Source organism: Cryptomeria japonica, chromosome 11, assembly GCF_030272615.1.
Source record: "Cryptomeria japonica chromosome 11, Sugi_1.0, whole genome shotgun sequence".
In the NCBI taxonomy this organism is placed as follows: Eukaryota; Viridiplantae; Streptophyta; class Pinopsida; order Cupressales; family Cupressaceae; genus Cryptomeria; species Cryptomeria japonica.
The window spans coordinates 641,884,132-641,907,107 of NC_081415.1; the positions used below are offsets into that span (position 1 = coordinate 641,884,132).

General features: G+C 34.9%; 1 pseudogene; it reads left to right on the top strand.

Moving 5' to 3' along the window:
* Positions 1-18,475: 18,475 nt before the first annotated feature.
* Positions 18,476-21,817, top strand: LOC131055863 (protein argonaute 7-like; annotated as a pseudogene).
* The last annotated feature ends 1,159 nt before the right edge of the window (positions 21,818-22,976 follow it).

Sequence of the window (22,976 nt, forward strand, 5' to 3'; positions counted from 1 at the left end):
CCTGTTTTAGATGGGATGCTTCTTTGATTTTTTCTGCCCCTGAGAGGAGATTATCATCTACAAACTGTTGACGTGTGACTACAAAGTTTCTGGTTACTTTGATTCCCTCTAAAAGATTGTTCATGTCGCTTCTTTTAATTGTCCTACCCAAAACATCCCCCATTATTATATAGAGAAAAGGAGAGATAGGATCTCCTTATCTAATTCCCCTTGACGAGGAGAAAAAACCTTCTGGTTTCCCATTTACCAAGATTGAGAATTTCAGAGTGGAGATGCATTCAAATACCCAATCAATCCAATGTTTTGCAAAGCCAAAAGCTTGCATAACCTTGCAAAGGAAGCACCAATCTACACTATCATAAGCTTTTGATATGTCTACTTTAATCATCATACCTGGTCTTTTTGTGCTTTGGAGAGTATGAATTGCTTCTTGTGCTATTATAGCTCCATCAAGAATTGAGCGACCTGCTACAAACCCTGTTTGTTCTTCTGATATAATTGATTCCATGAGGGGCTTCATTCTATTCATCATGATTTTTGAAAGGATTTTATAGACAGTATTACAAAGTGAGATAGGTCTCAAATCTCCCAGATTTAATGCATTCTCCTTCTTAGGGATGAGGGTAATGAACGTGTTGTTTACTTCCTTAAGAATCCTTCCTGGTCTTCTTGAGCATTCCAGGGCTTCCACAAGATCCTGACCTAAGATGTGCAAACACTTCTTAAAGAAATCCACTGGGAAACCATCCGGGTTAGGAGCTTTACCCGAGGGCAGTTGAGTAAGGGCTTGAAATACTTCATCCATCTTTATTCTCTCATTAAGATTTTGATTCTGCTTATCTATGATAATCCTGGGGATCACTTCCAACATCTTTTTTTGCTCCAACAATTGGGAACCTTCTCGATTATTTAAAATATTGGAGAAGAAAGTGATAATTTCCTTCTTAATCTCCTCATGATCTTCTATGGTTTGGTTGTCCTTAGCCTCCACTTTTGATATCCAATTCTTGCCCCTTCTAATATTTGTTACATTGTGGAAGAACTTGGTGTTTTTGTCTCCCATTTTAAGCCAATTCTCCCTAGATTTTTGCTTCCAAAATATTTCTTCTTTAGATAATATATCCTCATATTCCAATAGGAGCATCTTTTCTTGTTGGAAGGATTCTTGGTTCATACCTTCCACGATGATCTTGTCATTTAGAGTTGCCATTCTTTCTTCTATCGAACTTTTTGTTGAGAAGATATTTCTGAAGTGTTGGGAGTTCCATTAAAGCAATTTCTGCTTGACAATTTTCAACTTAGCAATAAAGCAGAAGAGTTTTGAGCCTTCCACTAAAGCTTCCTTCCACCAGTTTTCTATCAAAGTCAGGAAGTTTTGGTCCTTCATCCACATGTTCTCAAACCTGAATGGGGCTCTGCAGCTTGCCTTGTTGCCAAGCAAGGAGAGCAATATGGGAAAATGATCTGATCCTAAACAGGGAATAACCAAATAGGAGGGGGAGAAAAGGAAGCACCTCAAATCTCCTTGCCAAAAAAATCTATCTATTTTTTCCGCTATATTGCTAAATCATTTCCTTCTATTTGTCCAAGTGAATACACCACTTGAGTCTATTTCCATGAGACCATTACTATCAATCCAGTCATTGAAGTCCTGCTGAGATCCACCTAAACAGATTAATCCTCCCCTTTTATCAGAAGTTCTTCTGATAGCATTGAAGTATCCTCCTATAAAGAGATGTTCCTTAGTTAATGAAGACAAGACTTCATCTAAGGAAGACCATAAAAGTCATTTTTTGAGGGGGGAGGCTAGGCCATAAGTGTTTATAACAAAGAAAGTTGAATTGGACTGGAGATGAAAAACTTTAGCCAAGATCCAATTTCTATTTAAAGCAATACCATCAACTTTAACTTGGGAAGGCTTCTAGATTATCATTAGGCCTCTTGAAGCCCCTTTTGAATCCACTATCACTTGTGAGGATGTTTGAAAATGGGAGCTAATTCTACTTCCAAATGCAACATCTTGCATACTGTCCAGCTTTGTTTCTTGTAAAAAAATGATATCTGCACTGACCAAAAGAATCCTCCTTTTGATCACCCTTTGTTTGTTAGGGGCATTGAGGCCCCTAACATTCCATGATAAGATTTTCATTGTTGTTCAGGAAGGGGATTCCCCTTCCCTACTTTCCAAAGGTCTTGAAGTTTTGATTGGTTCTCATCAACACCATCTAAAGATCTCGCCTCCATAAGAGATTTGCGACCCTTCTTAGGAGGGGAAGAGCCAAAGTCTAGTTTTTCCAATCCCTCTTGATTCTGATGTAGGCCTAGCTTCCTTTTTTCCTTGACTTGAGAGTACAAGATTGCAAGGGGGTATCTAAAATTGTGTCTGGGTCTTCATCCCGGATCATTAGATCCTGTAGAAGTTTCTTAGCATTCTAGCCTAAAGAGGAGCCTAGATCTTGAGGGGCTAAAGTTGGTGATATCATGGATGGGTTTGGACTATCCATCAATAGGTTAAGAAACCGTTTTGCTGAGGGAAAATCTGAGGGAGAGTAAATCTCACCATCAGATGGAAGGGGTTTGTGGTCCTCTTCTAAATCAGCTTTAAGATCATTTTCAATGACCTCCTCTTCCTACAGGATTTTAGTAATATGCAAGGGTTTTTTGATAGGTTTCATTTGCTGAAGGGAACCTTTATGCTTATTACACCTTAGACTATTTTTCTTTTTTGGGACCTTGATAGGAGGCTGGGAGAAGATGTTAAAAGCTCCTCTGGTGAGGGAAGGAGTTTTTTTTTAACCAAATAAACTTCTAACCACTTTTTGAGATTGCAACTTTACAATCAGGGAAAGAATGAGAAGGGGACAACTATGAGGAGAAGGAAGAGTAGTTGGAGAGACGATACATGTACTACAGTGCAACAACTCGCCTTGAGACTCTTTAGGGCAATGATTAGATCTAGGAGTGTGAAGCATTTGTGGCTCTAGAGGAGCTGAAGGCATGTGAGAGGAAACATGTTCTCTGTCTTGAGGCTGCTGAATAGCATTCTTGCCTAGCTGATTTGCATCCACTGTTGGTGGAACCAATAGATTATCCTGAGCCCTGACCAGCTTCTGACCTTCTTTCTTTGGGGTTGCTCGCTGTTGAGGCTAGTGTGTGAGGTGGATAGCACCCATTGAGGCTACCATTGAGCTATTTTTGATTATTTGGTTTCGAAGGATACATTTGCCAAGGGTTTCCTTACCCAACCTTCTCACTTTTTGTTTCCGTCTTCCCATTTCTAAAATAATTTCTAGGTTGCTATAGAAGCCTTTTTTAAGATCAATCTCCACATAGATATTTTCTATATCTCCTTTAAGACCTTTCAAGAAATCCTCCTCAATACCCACTAGGGATCCTAAAGCATCACCTATTTTCAGCAAAGCCTTCGGGCACCAAAACTCAAATGGAAGACCCACTATTGACAACCAGACAGGGATTTCTCAAATCAAAGCCTGGTTTCCAATTTATAAAGTTGAAAGATGACCCTTGAAAGAACAACGAGAAACTTCCATGATTGCTTTCTTTAGGGACGAGTCAACACACTCTAGAAGAAAGAAATCATTTTGCAGCTATCTAATTGTGACCAAACCTAGAAAAGAGGAAATCCACTAGGAGATTATGTCTTTGCTATTTCCACCTATACCACACCATTGTGCAAAAAAGACATTTTCTTTGAGTCAAGCAGTCATGGGGTTCATGTAATCGGAAGGTAGAACAAAAAGTTTGCTACCCATGGATTTCCCACTCCATTGTTGATCCTTGCATGCAAAGTTAGGAGGCAGACGATGAAAAGATGGTTTTTTAAAACCCAATGATTTGCTGCTCCTGAAAGGTAGGATAGGTGTGGCTATAGGTAAAGTCTACTTGATTTGGCAACCATCATGGTTGCGGGCCAGAGTTGCGTTGGATGCAGAGCATTTCTAAACCCTAGCTGGGATTGGGATATTATTTGGGCCAGTTGCCACTTTCTTGGCCCAAGAATCCAAGCTTAAGTGTTTTCGAGAGCTTACGACCTGAGCATTAGAGCCCAGCTAGGAATTCCTTTGAAATTTCTGATTCTTCTTTCCCTGTGTGGTCGAAGGCATATGATATGAGTGCGGAGTTTGAAAGCACACTGATTTCTTTACAACCGGCAAAGGATCTCTAATAAAGAAAAATCATGGGCTCCATGGCCTACCATACCCCCTGCTTGGCCTTGATTCGAATCCACCATGAGCCCGCCATCACCACGGTGCAACTCCGGTGATTTTGAATGATGCTTGTAACGATTGCAAGAATATTAGTAGTATATAAGAGTTTCAAAAATATGGATAATAATAGAGTTGGTTAAGTATGACACTCTTCCACTATCATTTGAATGTAATGGTTTCATATAGTTGAAACAAGTAGCGAGGGTTCTATTTTATTTGAAGTAATAAAATAACACCTCCACAAAAACTAAACTTAATATGTTGCTTATTATTGGCTCGAGTTAGAATGAAACTAAAGAAAAGTGAAAAAAGTATTGTATTCCATTTTGGATTCTTTTGAGCTATTGGGAATATCTATTATAACAACATTGGGTATGCTTTGAAATACCTGCTCTATTATCTAATTCAGGAAACGAAATTGGGCCACCAATATACGACGGCCATATACTTTTTTTTGTCATTCTCAACTGTTGGAAATAATCTCAACTACCTCCACTATATAGTAAATTTTGTATCCTCTATCCTCCGTATGCACATTAAAATTTGCCTGGAGCTTCTGTCAATTTCAAATCCTTCGTATCCTCCATATCTGTTGTCTGCATCTCAATATTTATGATTAGCAATGAAGACAAATCTTTCTTGGATTTGAATGAATTGTTCCAACTTGTCCATCGCCACATCTACCGTCCTCACACTTTATGGATGTTAAGAAATATAAATTAAATTATTTTATGTTGTCTCTGTCCACCGTATGTTGTAACATTTCTATATATTGTAGGGGTTTGTTTTGAAACTCACTCTCTCTTGGAAGTCCAGCTCCACAGAGCTGAAGGAAAAGTTTTCAATGGTCTAGTAGATGAGTCTATAGGTGTATAAGTGCTTGTGTGAAGCAATGAAGAAAAAGAAGAAACAAAAGCCTACTGAAGAAACAATTCGTCTAAGTCAAAGTGGTCCCCTCCTCCCTTGGGAGTCCTAAAAATCAACTCGGATGGCTCTTCTCGTGGTAATCCTGGTCATGCTGGCATTGGAGGTGTGGGCCGTGATAGCTCAGGGGATGTTTAGTTTATTTTCTCTGAGTATAAGGGTCTTTATACGAATAATCTTATGGAGGCTCAGGCTATTTTAGTGGCTATGGAGCGGGCCAATCAGTTGGGTTGGCGAAGGATCATATGTGAGTCTGACTCCCAGGTTGTGGTGAACTTACTGAAAAGGCAGTATATGGATAATGTGAGCTGGCAGCTGGCCTTGATTGTTGAACAAATTCTCACTCTCTGTGCATCTCTGGAGCATGTTACTTTCAACCATATTCCCCGTGAATGGAATGGTGTGGCTGATTGCTTGGCTAAATGGGCTTCCGATCATATGCATGATTGGAATTTGGTGGATCGGGGCCATCTGCCCCCGGATTTGTCTCATCAATTGGATCACTTGGTTGATCTTGATAGGGCCATTTAATGGCCTTGCTTTGTAATGTCTCCTTGGTTTAATAATATTTTTACCCCTTTATGTTTAGGTCTCTCACGCATGTATAGATTATTGTTTTCTACTCTAAATTGTTATTCACATTTTAATGAGACTGTGTGCTAATCTATCACTAAAATAAGATTTCCCAAATGTATTAGATGTTATAATTGGTCCAAAACGATATAAGAGATTGTGGGTTATTTGAAGAAACTGCAATAGCAGAGAGGTGCCAAATTAGAGACCAAGCAACTCGATAAAGGTGTGCAAGGAAGCATAATCAAAGGTCTAAAACCTTGCAGTAAAGTGTTTGGAAGAAATCCATTTAGAAGGGTGATCTGAGGATAGTTGAAGCTATAGTGAGTAAGTTAAAGAAAAATCAACAAAAGGAAAATCCGAAGCCTAAAGGTAAAGGCAAAAATAATTGTGTTTCTGAACTTGCTAAAGTTTGAGCCAAAACAGGTTTGTGAAGTGATTGCAGGTAAGAGGATTTGTGCAGTTATCTGCGAAAGAAGTTTGATACAGCCGTAGTTGTTGGAAGATCAGATACAATTTTATCGAAGGTCGTTGAATTGCAAAGCACATAAAGCTATAAAAAAGGTAAATTGCAAGAAGATAGTTGAAGAGATGTGTTAAGAGGAATAATGAAGATCTACAGAGATATGAGAAGGTTGCTAAAGGGAAGAGGCTACCATCCAAGGAGAGATTAGATTTTTTTATCTTTTGAGCATCTACGGTAGGTTGTAGAGGTAAATCATAATTTTCAAAGATTTGTTGTCTTTTTGAAGGGTCTACTCTAAATTAAAGCCCATTTTTCAATAAGGAAAGTTCTTAGTTATTTTGAGGTTGTAGAAAGTTTGAGGAGGTTGGATGTGTATGTGTCTAGGTTGAGAGAGAACGAAAGACAATGTACAAGAGTATTGTTAAAGTCTATAGAACATATTAAGGAAGAAGAGTTGATAAAAAGATCAAGATTAAAGGAGGATAGAAGTCTAAAGTTGTGAAAAGATAAGTGAAGAAGTAATATGGTTGAATGTCACGACATTTTGTGTTTACAATGTTTGAGGCCAGCAAAGTCCACTAGGATCATTGAGCACTCATAGTGTCACTCTATAGGATGTGTTTTAAAAATAAGTGTTTCACACTTGAACCTACAATGGACAGGTTACCAAAAAGAGCCAAAACTCATGATGAGTGCATCCCAATAGCATCATGTGATTTTCTAGGTTTGATCTCTAGTATTTGAAGATTTTAAATGTTGAAGCATTAGTGAAAGAAGTCAAAAAGGAAATTAGAATTGGTAGTTGAGATTAAGAGGGAGTGTGGGAAATAATCTCAACTACCACCACCACATAGTCAATTTTGTATCTTGTATCCTCCATATGCACTTTAATATTTGCTTGGAGCTTCTGTTAATTCCAAATCCTTTGTATCCTTCATATATGAAGTCTACATCCCAATATTTATGATCAACAATGAAGAAAAATATTTCTTGGATTTGAATGAAGTGTTCCAACCTGTCCATTGTAACATCTACCGTCTTCTCCTGCTTTATGAATGTTAACAAATATAAATTAAATTATTTTATGTTGTCTTTGTCCACCATATGCTATAACATTTCTATATATTATAGGGGTTTGTATTGAAACTCACTCTCTCTTGGGAGTCCAGCTCCACAAAACTAAAGGAAAAGTTTATAATGGTGTAACGTGTGAGCTATAAGATGAGAGCTACATGTTTTGAGTTTGAAGTCAAGTCTATAAAAGTCTACGTGTTCTAAATGTAGTCTAATATGAATTTCCTTAGAGCTAAAGCTCACACAATATGTAATATTTTGTTGTAATCAATATAAGTTTCTAAACTTGTTTCATTTTCTCTTGCTCTTTGTATCCATCATTAGCAATATTTCAATTTTTATATTAGCTTGGTCCCTCCTATAAAAAATGACTCCTCTGATGTGAAATGGAGTAAAAATCTTTTTCAACTCTTATTACTTTGGTTTGTACTCTTCATAAATTGTTTGTCAAAGCTATTGATTGTGTGTGAGTATTTGACCATGTGCAAGTAAGATTAAATTATTTTAAGTTCCAAATCTCTTTTTGTTATTGCTCTAACTTGGATTTGGCATTTAAAAATATTTTATTATCTTCCATGGAGGTTCTTCAAGTAGCTATCAATGGCATTTGGAGGAATTTCTAACATTTTATAGAACCTGCTAAGTAAACCATCTTTTTGTCACTTGATAGGGAAAAAAACAAAAATAGGCAATAGTTTCAAATTTATGATCCCTATGAAGGAGCCAAAAGGTGATGTGCAAGGAATTTATACAAGGAGAACATAGTTATGAGGAAATGGTTCTATAACTAGACCTTTGTAACCAAATAATATTACACAGTGTAATATACTAAGGTTTGCACCAACATTCCCCCCTTATTACATTGACCCTTAAACTTTCCCTAGGGTCCCCCCTTAAGGCTTGCACAACAAAATTTTCTAATTACATTATATGAATACATATTTATAGAAGATATTCTCTTGAAGAAGAAAATCATTAACCAAGCGGGGCTCCATCAAGTTGTCTCTTGACCCTTAGAAAGGTGTAGCTTCGAGTCATGTTCTTAAGCTCGTTGTCCAAAACTCTTGAATTATAGAGCCTTGAACTATTCAATAATGATCCCTAAGAGATACGAAAGGTCTCTATCATTTCCTAATGACCTCTATTGACTTGAGTTGTGAATATGACTATTGCTTCTACATCTGATGGTTGTACTTTTTAGGTACCTAAGGGTGCCAATGCTTTGAAGATGAAACTCCCAATGGAGAAGATAATGTTATTGCAGCAAATACTTGGTCACATTAGTGACAAGGGTCTTAAAACCCTACAAAATAAATGTCTTAATAATGGACTTGTTAATTTTATTCTTGAGATAGAATTATGTAGACACTGCATTTAGGTAAAAAACTCATTTTCAATTTTACTCTAGTTCTCTCAAATATTTTGGGTTGTTGAACTTGATACATTTTAATATTTTTTTATCTTGTTAATGTTATTTCAATTTTAAAATCTATGTATTTTGTATCCTTCATTGATGACTACAATAGAAGGATATTTGTTTATTTTCTCAAAAGTAAATATGTAGTCTTTAGTTGGTTCAAGGAGTTTAAGGCTCTTGTTGAGAATCAAACTAGTAAAAATATTAAGTGTTTGAGGAACAATAATGGTGGTGAGTTTTTTCTTGGTAGATCTTTCTAGGTTTCCTAAGGACCATAGGATTAAGAGGCACAAGACCATTCCATACACCCCTCAATAGAATGGAATTCTAGAGAGGATGAGCAAGATGTTTATGGAGAGGGATAGGAGTATGCTTAGTGGTGCTAGCCTCAAATAAAAGTTGCAACCACTCCCTAATGTCTGGTAAATAGGTCTCTTACATTGATCTACTTGTTGATAAGACACCTATCGAGGTCTGGTTAGGATATAATCCTTCTATAATACATCTCAAACTATTTGGTTGTAAAGCTTATGCTCATGTTTTGGGTGAAAATAGATCTAAGCTGGAGAGCAAGGTAGTGAAGTGTATCTTTATCAATGAGGGTGTTAGTATAAAAGGGTACAAGATTTGGGATCTAGTGACAAAGAAGGTTCTCTATAGAAAAAGTGTTATTTTTAGAGAGATGAAACCTTCCACTATTAAGTTGTAGCTATAAAAAGAGGACAAACAAAATAAGGAGGTAGGTCAGATTCATTCTACTTTGAGAGAGAGAACTACACGCTCTTAATGGATGATGAGGAGAGCTCTAGATACTCTTAAATTTTAGAAGATAATGAAGAAACTCAACCTGAACCTTTGAGATCAAATTCCAGATAGCTTATATTTCCCAGATCTAGGTCAATGACTCTGTGGAACATTTGTAGCTTATTGTTTCTAATAGAATATTTCAATTACACCTATTTTGCCCTAATCATCAACAATCAAATCAATTCAACTTTAGAAAGGAGAAAGGCCCCATAAAGAGATAAAATATAACAAAATCTGTCTTCTAAGGATAGATCTATTAGATTCCTTCTCCTTCAAAATGTAATTTAGTTCATTCGGTCATTTAGTAGTTTTATTATCTTAATTTAACCCAACCCCTAATTTAGCCTCGTTACATTTTTTGTGGACATGACTTCTCGCAGCTTAATTTCTAATTTGTGATCTTAGATATGATTTTTTATGCACTTTCAAATTCAAAATTGTACTCATAAGTTTTATTTTCAATTGAATTACATAAATTTAGACATTAAATTTAGAAAAACCCTAATTTATAATTCTAAAATTAAAATTGTGGGTTGCATAATTTTGATTTATTGTCTTAGATCTAATTGTTTATGTATTTTAAAATTCAAATTTGCACTCATATATCTCATTTTCAATTGAACTGCATAAATTTAGAGGTTAAATTCACAAAAACCCTAATTTTTAATTCTAAAATTAACTTGTGGGTTGCATAATTTTTCAAGTCTTTTTTCATATCTGATCTTTATGACATGTTACGCTATGATTTAGAGGCATTATCATTCAAAATGACAATTCCAATTGCTTAATTAATTAATTAATTTATTAATCAATCAATCAATCATTGTTACAACAAATTGCATTGCTTAATTATAATTTTCAATTGCACATTTAAATTTCTCTCCTTTGTGCATGATTTTTGTTACCATTAGCCCTACATACAATATTCCCCTGAGAAGAAGTTGTATAATTAAGGTTTCCAAAGGTTTGACTACTAAGGATATGGAGCCTAATTTAGATAACTTATTTCATGAGAATGTTAGTTCTTCCTCCAGCCTAACAAATGAAATTATTTATCCGCATTCTCCTCATAATTCTCATGATGTGGATGAATCACTAACTAGGGTTACCATTGACGAATTAGAGAAGATTGCCAATGAATTTGAAAATATTCAACAAGGATAAGTCAACAATACCCAAAAATTGAGGCAACCCCATAGATTGAAGGATTCAAATGAATAGTGCAAAGTGATAAAATTGATGTTGATTTGTCGTGTGGCCTTTCTCATATTGTTGACACTAATATCATGCCAATAAAAAGTTGTGATGAAGTCCTTGGTTACTCTCAACCCGCTAGTTAAGTCAACAATTCTATTCCTATGCCTACATCCATGCCTAGTGTGCCTACATTTACATCTTGTACATCATGACTGATTCCACACAAAATCTTAAAACTTCACATATTAGTCATGGGAGTAATCCTATTAATCAATATTATTATATTCTTATATCACATCTTTACAATACTTCCTTAAATATATAAAAAAAATTATAGTAAATGTTGGCTTGTTACTTTGTCATTTTTGAGTATCCACATATATTCATAAATGTAACGAGATAGTTAATGATAATATTTAGATATCAATTTTATAATATTTTAATTGGTTTCTTGTGATCAATATTTAATAAGCAACTTGAAGATTCAAAAGGCTTTTATGATATATTGATTATGTGGCTACATTCAAGTTCCAAAAGGAAATTGCATTTTATGATTCACCTTATATTATATTGTGATATTTTTCTTGAATCATTTAAATTGTAAAACACCTCATTTATTTTAAATTTCTATTCATGTAATAAATACATTTCACTCCCAAAACTAGTTGCATATTGAGTGCATAATATCTTATAAAAAAATCTCTTCTTAGTACTATCATTGTAGACCTCTCCCACATTACATTAATATAGCCACTTTGAAATTCATGGTCCTCTAATTACTCAAAAGAATTATGTTTTAAAATTTGGATAAATAGTGGTATAAAACCTGTATTCCAAGTTGAACCACACAAAAGGATTGTGCATGTTGTAATCTCAATAAAATTTGACATAAGACTTTAATCTTGATAGTATGGGATTTGGAAGATGAGACTACAATAGATGCATTCACATAGGATTATGAGGATGGGGCTTCTTGATTAATGGGTACTTGATTAAACCTATGATATTTTTCTTCTAATTTTTTGAAATTTTGAAAATTTTGTGGATCAGATGAATAGTGACTTCACCATCATTATGAGGAAATTTTATACATTGATGATAAGATGAAGGTACATTTTGCATAGCATGTATTCATCGATACACAAGAAGGATGTTATATGAGAGATAAAGGTACGAAAAGTGAAAAATAGTGTTACTAATAATGACACTAATATCATTCTTCTTTCAGAATCACACTTCATACTATCATAAGTTTTGGTTGTGATATTCTTTTGGGAATCAATGAAATCATTACAATATCCTATTTGTGTTACCAATCTCAGGGTACAAATATTTAAAACATCATACTCATCTATCATGAGTCTCTTAACCTCATGTCTATAGATAAGAAGCTCTAAGTTAAAAGCCTCATTATGTGATGGGTTGTCTAGAAACCTTGGTCATTTTTTATAAACACCAAGTGATGGGAATAAGTGAAGTGTCATATCATGTCTTCGAATTCATCAGTGCTTATGTTATTAGGTATGAGAGACTCTTGGAGTACTTTATTTTTAGGAGCTCTAGGATGGATGTTTGTGTAAGAGTTTCCCTTAAATGATCTAAAATTATATACTTAGATGTGGTTCATGATATTTGGATAAGCCCTCATGGAAGGGTAACCTTACGTCTACATGTAGTGACAACACATTGAAGGGACTGATCTTCAATTGATATGGTGGAAAGACATCCATTGTATTTTCTTGGGTGAGCTATGATGTAGTAATATGCAATTATAGATAAATGAAATTCTTAAGATTACTATCCTTATTAGAGGTATCTTATATTCCATGCTTAGGGTGTGGATCATTAAATGTCTTGAGACCGAACTATATTTTATATTAACATCACTGTTATTTTTAGTCTTTAATGATATGTTACAATTTGACACAATTAGAAGTTTTACACCCTTTGATTATATGAAGTCACATATCTCATCACCTTTGAACCATGAGGGTTTCACTCGAGGTTCATAATTTCTCGCCTCACTTAATGTAATCATTATAGCTTTCAAACTAATTTTTGTAAAGTTGTTTCAATAGGTTATCCTAGAGGAGTGAATTTTCTTTTTGGAAGATTTTTTTGTCTAGAAAGGGTAACACCTTGAGTGACTTGTTGATTTTTTAGGATAAGCTTGGGAAGGCCATAGTGATGACAAACCGAACTCCATTGAATGATATTTGATGAGTTGTATTTATTTTTGCTTGCGTATTAAGTTCATATGAATATGCTCTTATGATTATGTTCAAATTGAAATGTACATATCTAGTAAATGGTAGATTAATGTGCATATGTATTTAGTTATGTATGATTGATTTGTATTAGATGATATTTAATTTAAAAATTATTTCTATTTATTTATCTAGGGTATTGTGTGTGTGTGTGTGTGTGTGTGTGTGTGTGTGTAGAGTTAGGTGTCTAATTTTGGAAAACATAATGCATGGTTGAACTGGGAAAATATAATTTGGATTAAAGGTATGTATGAATGGGATGACATAAGTTGAGTTTTTTAGTAAGTGTTGGCATGAGACACCATTAGTTGAGCTTGTTAATAAGTGAAATGAAGGGTAAGGTTGAAATAATTTTGGATGTTGTTTATTGTGGTGTGTGTAAGGATTGAAACAAGGATGCTAAATATCTTTCTTATGAATGATTGTGTGAAAGGGAAATTTTTAGTATGGTAGTGGTGGACATGGGGATAGAAGCTTCAATAGAAGGAGATGAATTGCTTGTGTGAATTGGTCATGTGCCTATTGATATGAATTCCATTCAACCAAGGAGGTATTATATGCCAGATTTGATATGTCAGTTAGTGATATACTTGGTATGGACATATTAACTATGTTTGTTTAGATCTAGATGTAGTCAATGTCATAAGGTCGTGTTCTTTAAGAGTAGATACGCCAAAAATCAAGAAGTACCTTGGCTTTATCATAAGGTCTTCTTCTGTTTAGAGAAAGCTCTTTTTTTTAATGTCTTCTTCTTTTTACTAAACAAGTGGTAAGATCTTTATCTCTATAGTCTCAAATAAGTGGAATATATTAGTAAGGACCAACATCATCATAATCATCATAAACTATATCTTTAACACAATCATTTTCCTTAACAACATCATTATTATCATCATTAACAATAATGCCATTAGTAGCAGCATTACTAACATCATTGTCATCATCTATATTAGCTTCAACAATGTTTAACATATCTTTATTTGGATCATTTGATTGTATCTTTGCCAAAGATGTCACAAATGTAATATATAGAAAAGAATTTGATGTCTTCTTTGGTATTGGTTTAAACAAAGGATTAGTAACACAGAACACAACTTTTTGCACTTCCTTTTAAAAATAATGAAGTGAATCTTGAGTACGTTGACCACATGAATAATAAGGGTGTAGATAAAAGAAAGTACTAGAAGGATGACCTTGACATCCATAATAGGAACAAATTTGGACATTATTGGATTTAGTAAAAAAATTTTTTAGTTTCTTATATTTTTGAACTTCACAAGAATCACCATCAAATTTAGACTTCATGCAATTGATTAATATGCCAACCTAATACAAATTTGATGGGTTTAGAATATCCTATAACATAAGAGCCAACAAATCCTTTGTAACCAAGCCTATATTTTCCTCTATTCATTTTATAAGATTCCAAAAATTTGACAATGGGTTTGGTTGAAGTAGTGAGTTTTGACTCAATAGATTTATGCTTTTTTTTAGACACAACATTTTTCTTTTGTGACTCAACACCATTCTTTAAATGTATTTTGGATTTACATGCTTGCTTTGTTGAAATGCTAGAATAAGACATGTCTTGCTTAACCTCTTTTTGTTGTGTGATTCTAACTAATTTTGTAAGCTATTAAGTTTTATTCTCAACAATATATATTGATTATGAAATTACAGGAACCGAAGTTTATATTGTCTTCAATATTCAGATATTAATATTGCTTCATTTATCATGCCTATATTAAGTTTAAGACACAATAAGCTATCACTATATGGTGCAAAGATGATTATAAGATAGAACTCTACTATTGCAATCGACAAGTTAGAAAACTAGAAAAATGGCACCAAGAACAAATAGAAAACAACAAGCAAAGGAAAGAAAATAACTCTCAAATGGTGATCTCACTAGCCAAAAAATCTCAATATAATCTATGTTTGTCTAAATAAGTTAGTAGAAGAATAGTGGTAGATGAGATTCCCACGAGATTAGAAAAGATTCTTTTCTAAACCATTCAACAAACACTCATTCATGCCTCTCATTTATTTCATTTCCTTTCTTTTACAAGAAAAAATTTGATGTGGCTTGCATCTTGTATGACAACTCATGCCTCCAAAGTAGATGTATTCAATGCCTTTTTAAGTTTAAAATGATTTCATTTGTTTGGAGATTTTGTACACCTTTGTGATTGTAGATCTTTTGGGTGCCTTTAAATGTCTCTGTAGCATTATGTTCAATCATCTACTCGATCGCTCTCATCTACAGATATATCTTTAATGCCTTTTTATTGAATGTGCTACTTCATCCTCATGTCCTCACATCTTTAGCACACCTACACCTTCCCTAATGATTAACACATTAGTAATATATCCACCAATGATAAAAAAACAACTTAATTATTGAACTTGGAATATAATTATGAGATCAAACAAAATGAAAGTTGACGATAAAAAGTTAAAAAATCCATAAATTAGACTATGACAAACTTTTACAATTATATAAAAAGATCTTAAATTTTTATCTTACTCTCGAAATATTATGTCACACAATCTTTATAATATTCAAAATAATCTTTTCAATTTTTCAAGCAATATAGTCACCTAGATAATTTTGGTATAAATTTTCACTATAATTTTTTCAATATATCAAATTATTAGAAATTGTCTTTCTCAAAACTTAAACAATTAGTTAAGAAATCTTTAAGTTGGATATGAATTATTTAAAAAACAAAAACAATAAAAAGAGATTATTTTAATATCATCTGACACTTTAAAACACATGCTTCCCTAAAAAGATCATTTCAACTTTAATTATTAACTATTAAAATTGCAATATACTAAACTATTTAAACTTATGTAAATAAGATTTTCAATAACGTATCTATTAATTTGTGGGGAGAGTTTACATTTATAATTATTAATTATCTTTTATGTATGTTCAATGTCAATAGATTTTTATAATCTATCATATAGAATGAATGTTGTTTCTGGATTCAATTGGTTCAATGTTTTTGCGTCAACTTTTGGGATCACACTCCTTGGTCCATCATCAGGATGAGTCAAAAGAATCACAAAAGAACATAGATCAGGTTTATGATTCAAAAAACATAGATCAGGTTTATGATTCTTTTGGCTCTCTTCATTCTAATGATGAATTATATAATGTCATCCTAAATATTGATACAAAAATATTAAACGCAATACAAAAATATTAAATGCAATTATCTATTAATTTTACATTATAAAATAAATGTGAAGGGTATTTGATTATTGATTGATAATCCGTTTAAAGCAAAGTTACTGACAAGTCTAACGCGCAAATACTTATACATTCAGGTAAATTTTATTGAATTCAAGTTTACTTAAGTCTGATTTTATGTTGCCAGAAATTTTTTATTTTATTATCTTTTGGGTACGTTGTAGGGTGACGGTATGTTTCAACTTCCATTAATTTTGCATCATAAGCCTATAAAGGACGCAATTTCTGAGGGCGCTGAGGTCATTACAAAGGTTACCAGCATCAGGTTGGAGTGGGCTTCAGAGTTCTTCAGGTAACCTTCCATTTTCGTTAGGCCCGCTATGTTTTTTTTGGTCAAGAATGATGCCTGTCTTTGTCAATGTCTCTTAAATTTCGATTTCTTTGAGGATTTCTGTCATATGGTAGAGATATTGTAGCTGCAAGTACATTGGAAGAAATAGATATGGAAATGCTGTTTTTCTGTGTCTGTGACCTGGAAAATAACATGCTCTAAAGAAAATTTAAAAAAACACAAGAATTGATCAACACGAAAGCAAATGTTTTATTCAATCAAACTGAATTACAAAACCTTCTTGATCACATAATATCAGGTTCGGTCAATACTTTTGCAACATGCAGCAACTTAAAGTTGAATAATGATAATTGATGGTTGTGGAGAGTTTCAGATACTGAAATCACAGCATAAATCGTCATGTTTTAGGATTTGAAAATGAGCAAGATTTTAGATTCTGTGATTGCAAACGGCGTTATTCTTTTATTGCTTGAGGTTTACCCTTGAAAACTTTCAATTTTAATTTGAAAAAAAAACTATCTGCAGCTTCAACTGCGATATAGTTGGAAGGTTGTTTAAGTTGAATGATACAAGATGAAAATTCATTTTATGTAGTCAAGAGATAAACCCTTTCTTGTAAGGTACAATATGAAAAATTAGAGAATGATATGACATGCAGTATCTCCTTTTGTTATTATCTGTTGGACTTATCAAAGAACTAGGACGGTATTTCTGAAGTTGCATTTGAACTTTGTAAAAGCGTTTGTTTTTAACAATTTCTACAGATTGATAGGTTTTGTGAACAGGAGAGGGAAAAATATTTTTGAGGTGAATAAAGAATCAATGGAGGGAGGATGGAATAGAGGGCGAAGAGAGGAACAACGGAGGCAACCGCCACCTCAGGGGAGTGGTACGGGAATCGAATCCGGGAGGATTAATTTCAATGATAACGAGTTTCCGCCTCTCCCTGCTCCAACCCAAGGTAGACCGGGAGGATTAATTTCAATGACAACGAGTTTCCGCCTCTCCCTGCTCCAACCCAAGGTAGACGTGCAAGGCCACAGCAACCGCCTTCAGTTCAGCCTGGTAAATACGAATGCTAACTGATTTTTCTAATTTCCTCTAGGTTTATGCATTTTTGCCCTCCCGAAATTTGTGCTGTTATATAAATAAAATAATGACAATTTTGTAGCATCTATTTTTTTTTTTTTTCCTTCCAAAATTTAATAATACCCATTCATGTTTATTTCAGATTAATAGCACTCTTAAGACATGTTATCATGTGGCTGCTTAGCATATTGTCGGCTGCTTATTCCAATACCTTTTTTTCCATAGCTTAATACCTGTTCCATCAAAAATAGAGAACACTTAATTGCCCCAAAAAATAGACATGGAAACATGGGGTTATATGTAGAACAGTCTTTACTGCATAGTTTCTGTTGTGGAAATTACCAAAATTACTAGAATAGGGTTTCTGAGAAAAAGTTCTTTAGAAAATTTACATCATCCATCGTTAAAATTAGTTACATATCCTTCATCCATTTCCCGTCCTGTATATGGTTACCAAGAGCGATTCAGCTTATTTGGAGAATGACGAAACAATTTTGCATATACTGTAAGACGAACGTTAAATGATTAATGCTTGAGGGGCTGGAAACTCATTGATAGAGGTTAATATTACTTAATAATGGATGGCAAATTTGTTTGCTGTTAAAAATCTCGATTTCTTGCTTCGGAATATTTAGTTATTTAGTTATGGATGGCTAGAGAAGCAACTCTAGTTATGTGTCAGGTTGCTCACTCAAAAGCTCGGTCAGGAATTTGTTAAAAATTAGTTCAGAAAAGCTTGCTCAAAGTTTTGTTCAAAAGTTGTTCAGAAGAGATTTGTTCATGCTTATTGTCTGAATTTCTATTTTCCTTGAGAGTATGGATTGAAATCTTCAATGTTGTTTAACTGATGTTCTTTTCGACTTAAATATGATGGATTAGGAATGAATCCAGGTTTGGCTATTTCTGGTACTAGCGCTAGCATCAGTACCGGTAGTAGCGTTGAAAAAGAGAACTCTGAAAATTTGAAGACTTTGAAGCCTATGAGGAGGCCCGATACTGGAGAGCGAACTAGGTGTAAAAAGGTTGATCTCTTTGCCAATCATTTCAAGGTCGAATTTCAGCCCACTCAACAGATATTCCATTATGATGTGAAGATAACACGCCAGTCTGTCAAAAATAATGCTTCCAAACGTGGAGGAAAGCAGAAAGGAGGCCGTGGTGCTTCTACTGAGGAGGTTCAAGACATAGTGATTACTGTGTCTAGGGCAGATGCAGAAGGGATAAAAAAAAAACTGGTTGCAGATATTCTCTTGGATTTCCCCAATGCAATGCCTGTTTACGATGGCAAAAAGAACCTGTACAGTGCGATCGAATTGCAAGAGGGGGATTTTACCGTGAAGCTCCCAGCTAAAGGGGAAGGCAGTGATGTTACAGAATATATGGTGACTCTAACGCTAGCCAAAATTCTAGATGGGCATGGACTAGCAGATTTTCTTAATAGAAATACAGGCAATCATGTGACCCTGCAACAGGAAATGTTGCAGGCGTTGGATCTGGTAGTAAGGGAGCATCCCAGCAGCACTCGGATAATCATGGGACAGGGTGTTTATGATAAGGATGAAAATGAGCAGATGGATCTTACGAGTGATATTGTTGCTGCAAGAGGGTTTACAATGAGTCTCAGGCCTACGGCCCAGGGGCTATCTCTTAATGTGGATTTTTCTGTAACGGCTTTCAATTTCAATGCAACAATGGGTGTACTAGATTATTTGCGGAAGAATCTACAAATTGATTGCCAACCAAACGGAGGTCTCGATCAAAAAGATCGAACGGCGGCTGAAAGTGCCCTGAAGGGTTTGAAGGTAGCTGTCAGACATAGGGCTACAAAGCAAAAATACACCGTGTGGAGACTGGCTGAAGAAACTACCGGACAGCTCAAGTTTAACATTGAAGAAAACGGGCAGCAGAGGCGGAGCATTAGCCTTGTGAATTATTACTGGGAGCATTACGGAAAGGAAATTGAATACCAACAGCTTCCTTGTTTGGACCTGAGTCAGCAATATGACAAACCCAATTATGTTCCCATGGAGTTTTGCGAAATTTGTGAAGGGCAGAGGTTTCTGATGGATAATCTCAATGCAATTCAGCAAAGCAAAATGCGGCGCATGGCTTGTCCCCAGGTGGGCAAGAGGCAAGCAAGAATTGAAGAAATGATGAGAAGACGAGATGGTCCTACACGGTAAGCTTTCATTGAATGGTTGTCTCTACTACTTTGCAATTTGTTTATACTGCCACATACCTCAACGATCAACATGATTATTTTACCTAAGAAATATTCCTGAATGAACTAGTCATCTTTTCATTATACTACCATGAAACTACCTCAACTTCAAAATACAGGCTTTTTAATGTATTATTTTTCATCTGTTGTTTAGACAACAACCATTCTACTCAGTGTGAGACAAAACTAGTTTGCCTTGATGACAAGTAAGGGTAGTACGCTAGATTTAAAGCAGCAGTGCTTTCTTGTAGGGACCAAAATTTACTTGACATTGCTTGCCCCTCTGAGGTTGGGTGGAATGATGAAATATGAATGGTTGCTTACCATTAACAAGAATCAATCTATCTAACGTTCATTTATCAATTCTGATTTTTAAAAACTGCAAAACGAATTACATATTGGAGTGTTTTTTTTTCTTCCCTTCTTCAATTTAATTTCAAATTTTCACCAGATTGTACTTAGCTTGTCACAAACCTTGCGGATAACTAACTGTGATTCTCTAATTAGAATTATGGAATAAACTATTTTATATATATTGCAGTTAGTTATTCCATAGAAAAATCATAATGTCCAACATCTTTTATTTTTGTTTCTGATGTTTGTTGCAGTGGCCCATATCTACCCCATTTTCAAATAGCAGTGGATGCAGAAATGACACGAGTGACAGCACGGGTGCTAGATGCACCCGAGCTGAGGCTGGGTGACCGGGGGCAACTTAGACGTATTATTCCACAGCCAGATGAGAGGAAATGGAACCTGCTTAAAAGCCATGTTTTTGATGGAAAAAACATTGAGCGATGGGGAATCATACATTTTGCAAATCAGGAGCCAGGAAAGCAGACTCGTATGGTGGTGACTAATTTCTGCAATGCCATGGTGAAAAGGTTCGAAACCCTAGGCATCAACATGCATACAGAGCCAATGATCAATAAATCATATAAAATGGCCAAGTTTGATAATGCGGCACAGCTGAAGCAGACTCTGACTGAAGTATACACCAGTACCCAAGGGAAGTTACAAATTTTGATATGTATTATGGAGGAAAAGCCTCAAGCTTATCTGTGAGACAGAAATAGGCCTGGTAACGCAATGCTGTTTGTGGGATAATGTCATAAGGTGTGGTGATACAACAAACAGTTCTCAGTATTAGGCAAATTTTGCTCTCAAGGTCAATGCCAAAGTAGGCGGGAGTAACGTAGCGCTCGACCCAGATACCACCAAAATACCACGCTTTGGGAACTCTCATGACGTTGTGTACTTTGGAGCAGACGTGAATCATCCAGGCAAGCGAGATGAAATAAGCCCGTCAATTGTTGCTCTTGTCATGAGCATCAATCCGCCCGAATCCAACCGTTATGTGGCCACAATGCGATGCCAGAAAAACCGTCAGGAACACATTTCACAGCTAGGAGACATGTCTAAGGAATTGCTAACCAAGTATGTCGACAAGAGCAAAAAGTTGCCCGAAAGGATTCTCTTTTTCAGAGACGGGGTGAGCGAGGGACAATTCGACATGGTCCTAAACGATGAGTTAGCAGCCTTGAGAGACGCATACATGCAATTTGAAGGAGCGGCTGAGCCTATTATCTCATGCATAATAGCACAGAAGAGGCATCACACAAGGCTGTTCCACGTGAAGAGAGGATCACGTAACGTGACACCTGGCACAGTCGTGGACACTACAATAGTTCACCCAAGGGAGTTTGACATCTATCTGTGCAGTCACTATGCGCTGCAAGGCACCAGCAAGCCAACCCATTATCATGTTCTTTCAGATGGGAATGAGTTTACTTCCGATGAGTTGCAGACACTCATCAATAATCTCTGTTACACGTTTGCTAGGTGTACAAAGCCCGTCTCACTGGTACCTCCCGTGTATTATGCTCATCTGGCAGCCTACAGAGGCCGAGTGTATCTCGAAGCCTCATCATCATCTTCTTCACCGCCTACCAGTATTCCGAAGATCCGTGCTGGGGTCGAGAATACCATGTTTTTTATCTGATAATCTGTATTTTCTCCTTTCCAGGGGCTAGCATAAACATGGTTTTGTGTTGTCGATTTGCGAACTTTATGAATTGTCTGTCATATTTCAAAGACTATAGTAAATGAACAACACGAACACCCTGGTTAAAGGGCATTTCAAGCAAGGGGCAAAAATGGACTATAATTAGTTACATAAGAAGTGTGAGGAAATCCTTTTTTTGCTTTCAAAATTTTGAAAGCTAGAAAAGCATGGTAGCAGCATGATAAAAACCATATTTGAGTACATTTGGCGCTATTCAACATTTTCATGTGAGCATATAAATTAATCAGAGCTATTCAAATATACCCTTTTTTTCAATATTTTCATCTGAACACACAAATCTATAAATGAAAAATATACACTTTGAAAAATAAATACACAATATAACTCATCATCACTGACTCTATTATATCTTATAACATAAAGATAAAATCTAATAACATAGTCACGAATGTATTCATTCGAAATGACTAATAAATATTTTGATCAACATAAAATTTTCTCACTAGCATACTAGTATAGTTTGAAATGCAAAAGGCTAAGCTTTGTTGAAAGCATGATTTGTAAACAAATAAATAAATTATTTTTCAAAAGTTTAAACTTAGTAATTAGTTGGAAGGAATTGTCACACCCTTGAATCAGCGAAGATTTTATATGACAATACTTTATTGTATTGGTGGGCCTAAAATATGTTGAAGGAACAATGGATGGTGAAGAATAGTACCAAGATGTGAATTGGAAGATCATTAATTAAAATAGAAAAAATCTTTTGTAATATTTAAATATAATTAATTTGAAATGAAATATGTTTTAATATTTAGGTATAATTAAATTAAGATTTAGTTGCAAAAACAAGTTCTAAAAATAAAAAGAAAAAAACAATCAATAATTTGATATTTAAGCAATATAAATTTTATCAAGAAACCAACAATGTTGTGAAGCCTTGCTTCCTTGAAAAGTTGGTTTAGACAACCAACCTTCAAGTTCTTTAAATATTGGTAATGAATATCCTATTAAGAAACACACTCAAAGATAAAGTTTCATTTAGTTTCAGCTACCCCTTTGTTGCAAAAAATACACATCCTTTCTTCCCAAATTTATTTGTGGACAATCCATCTACTCCTCTCACACCTAAGAT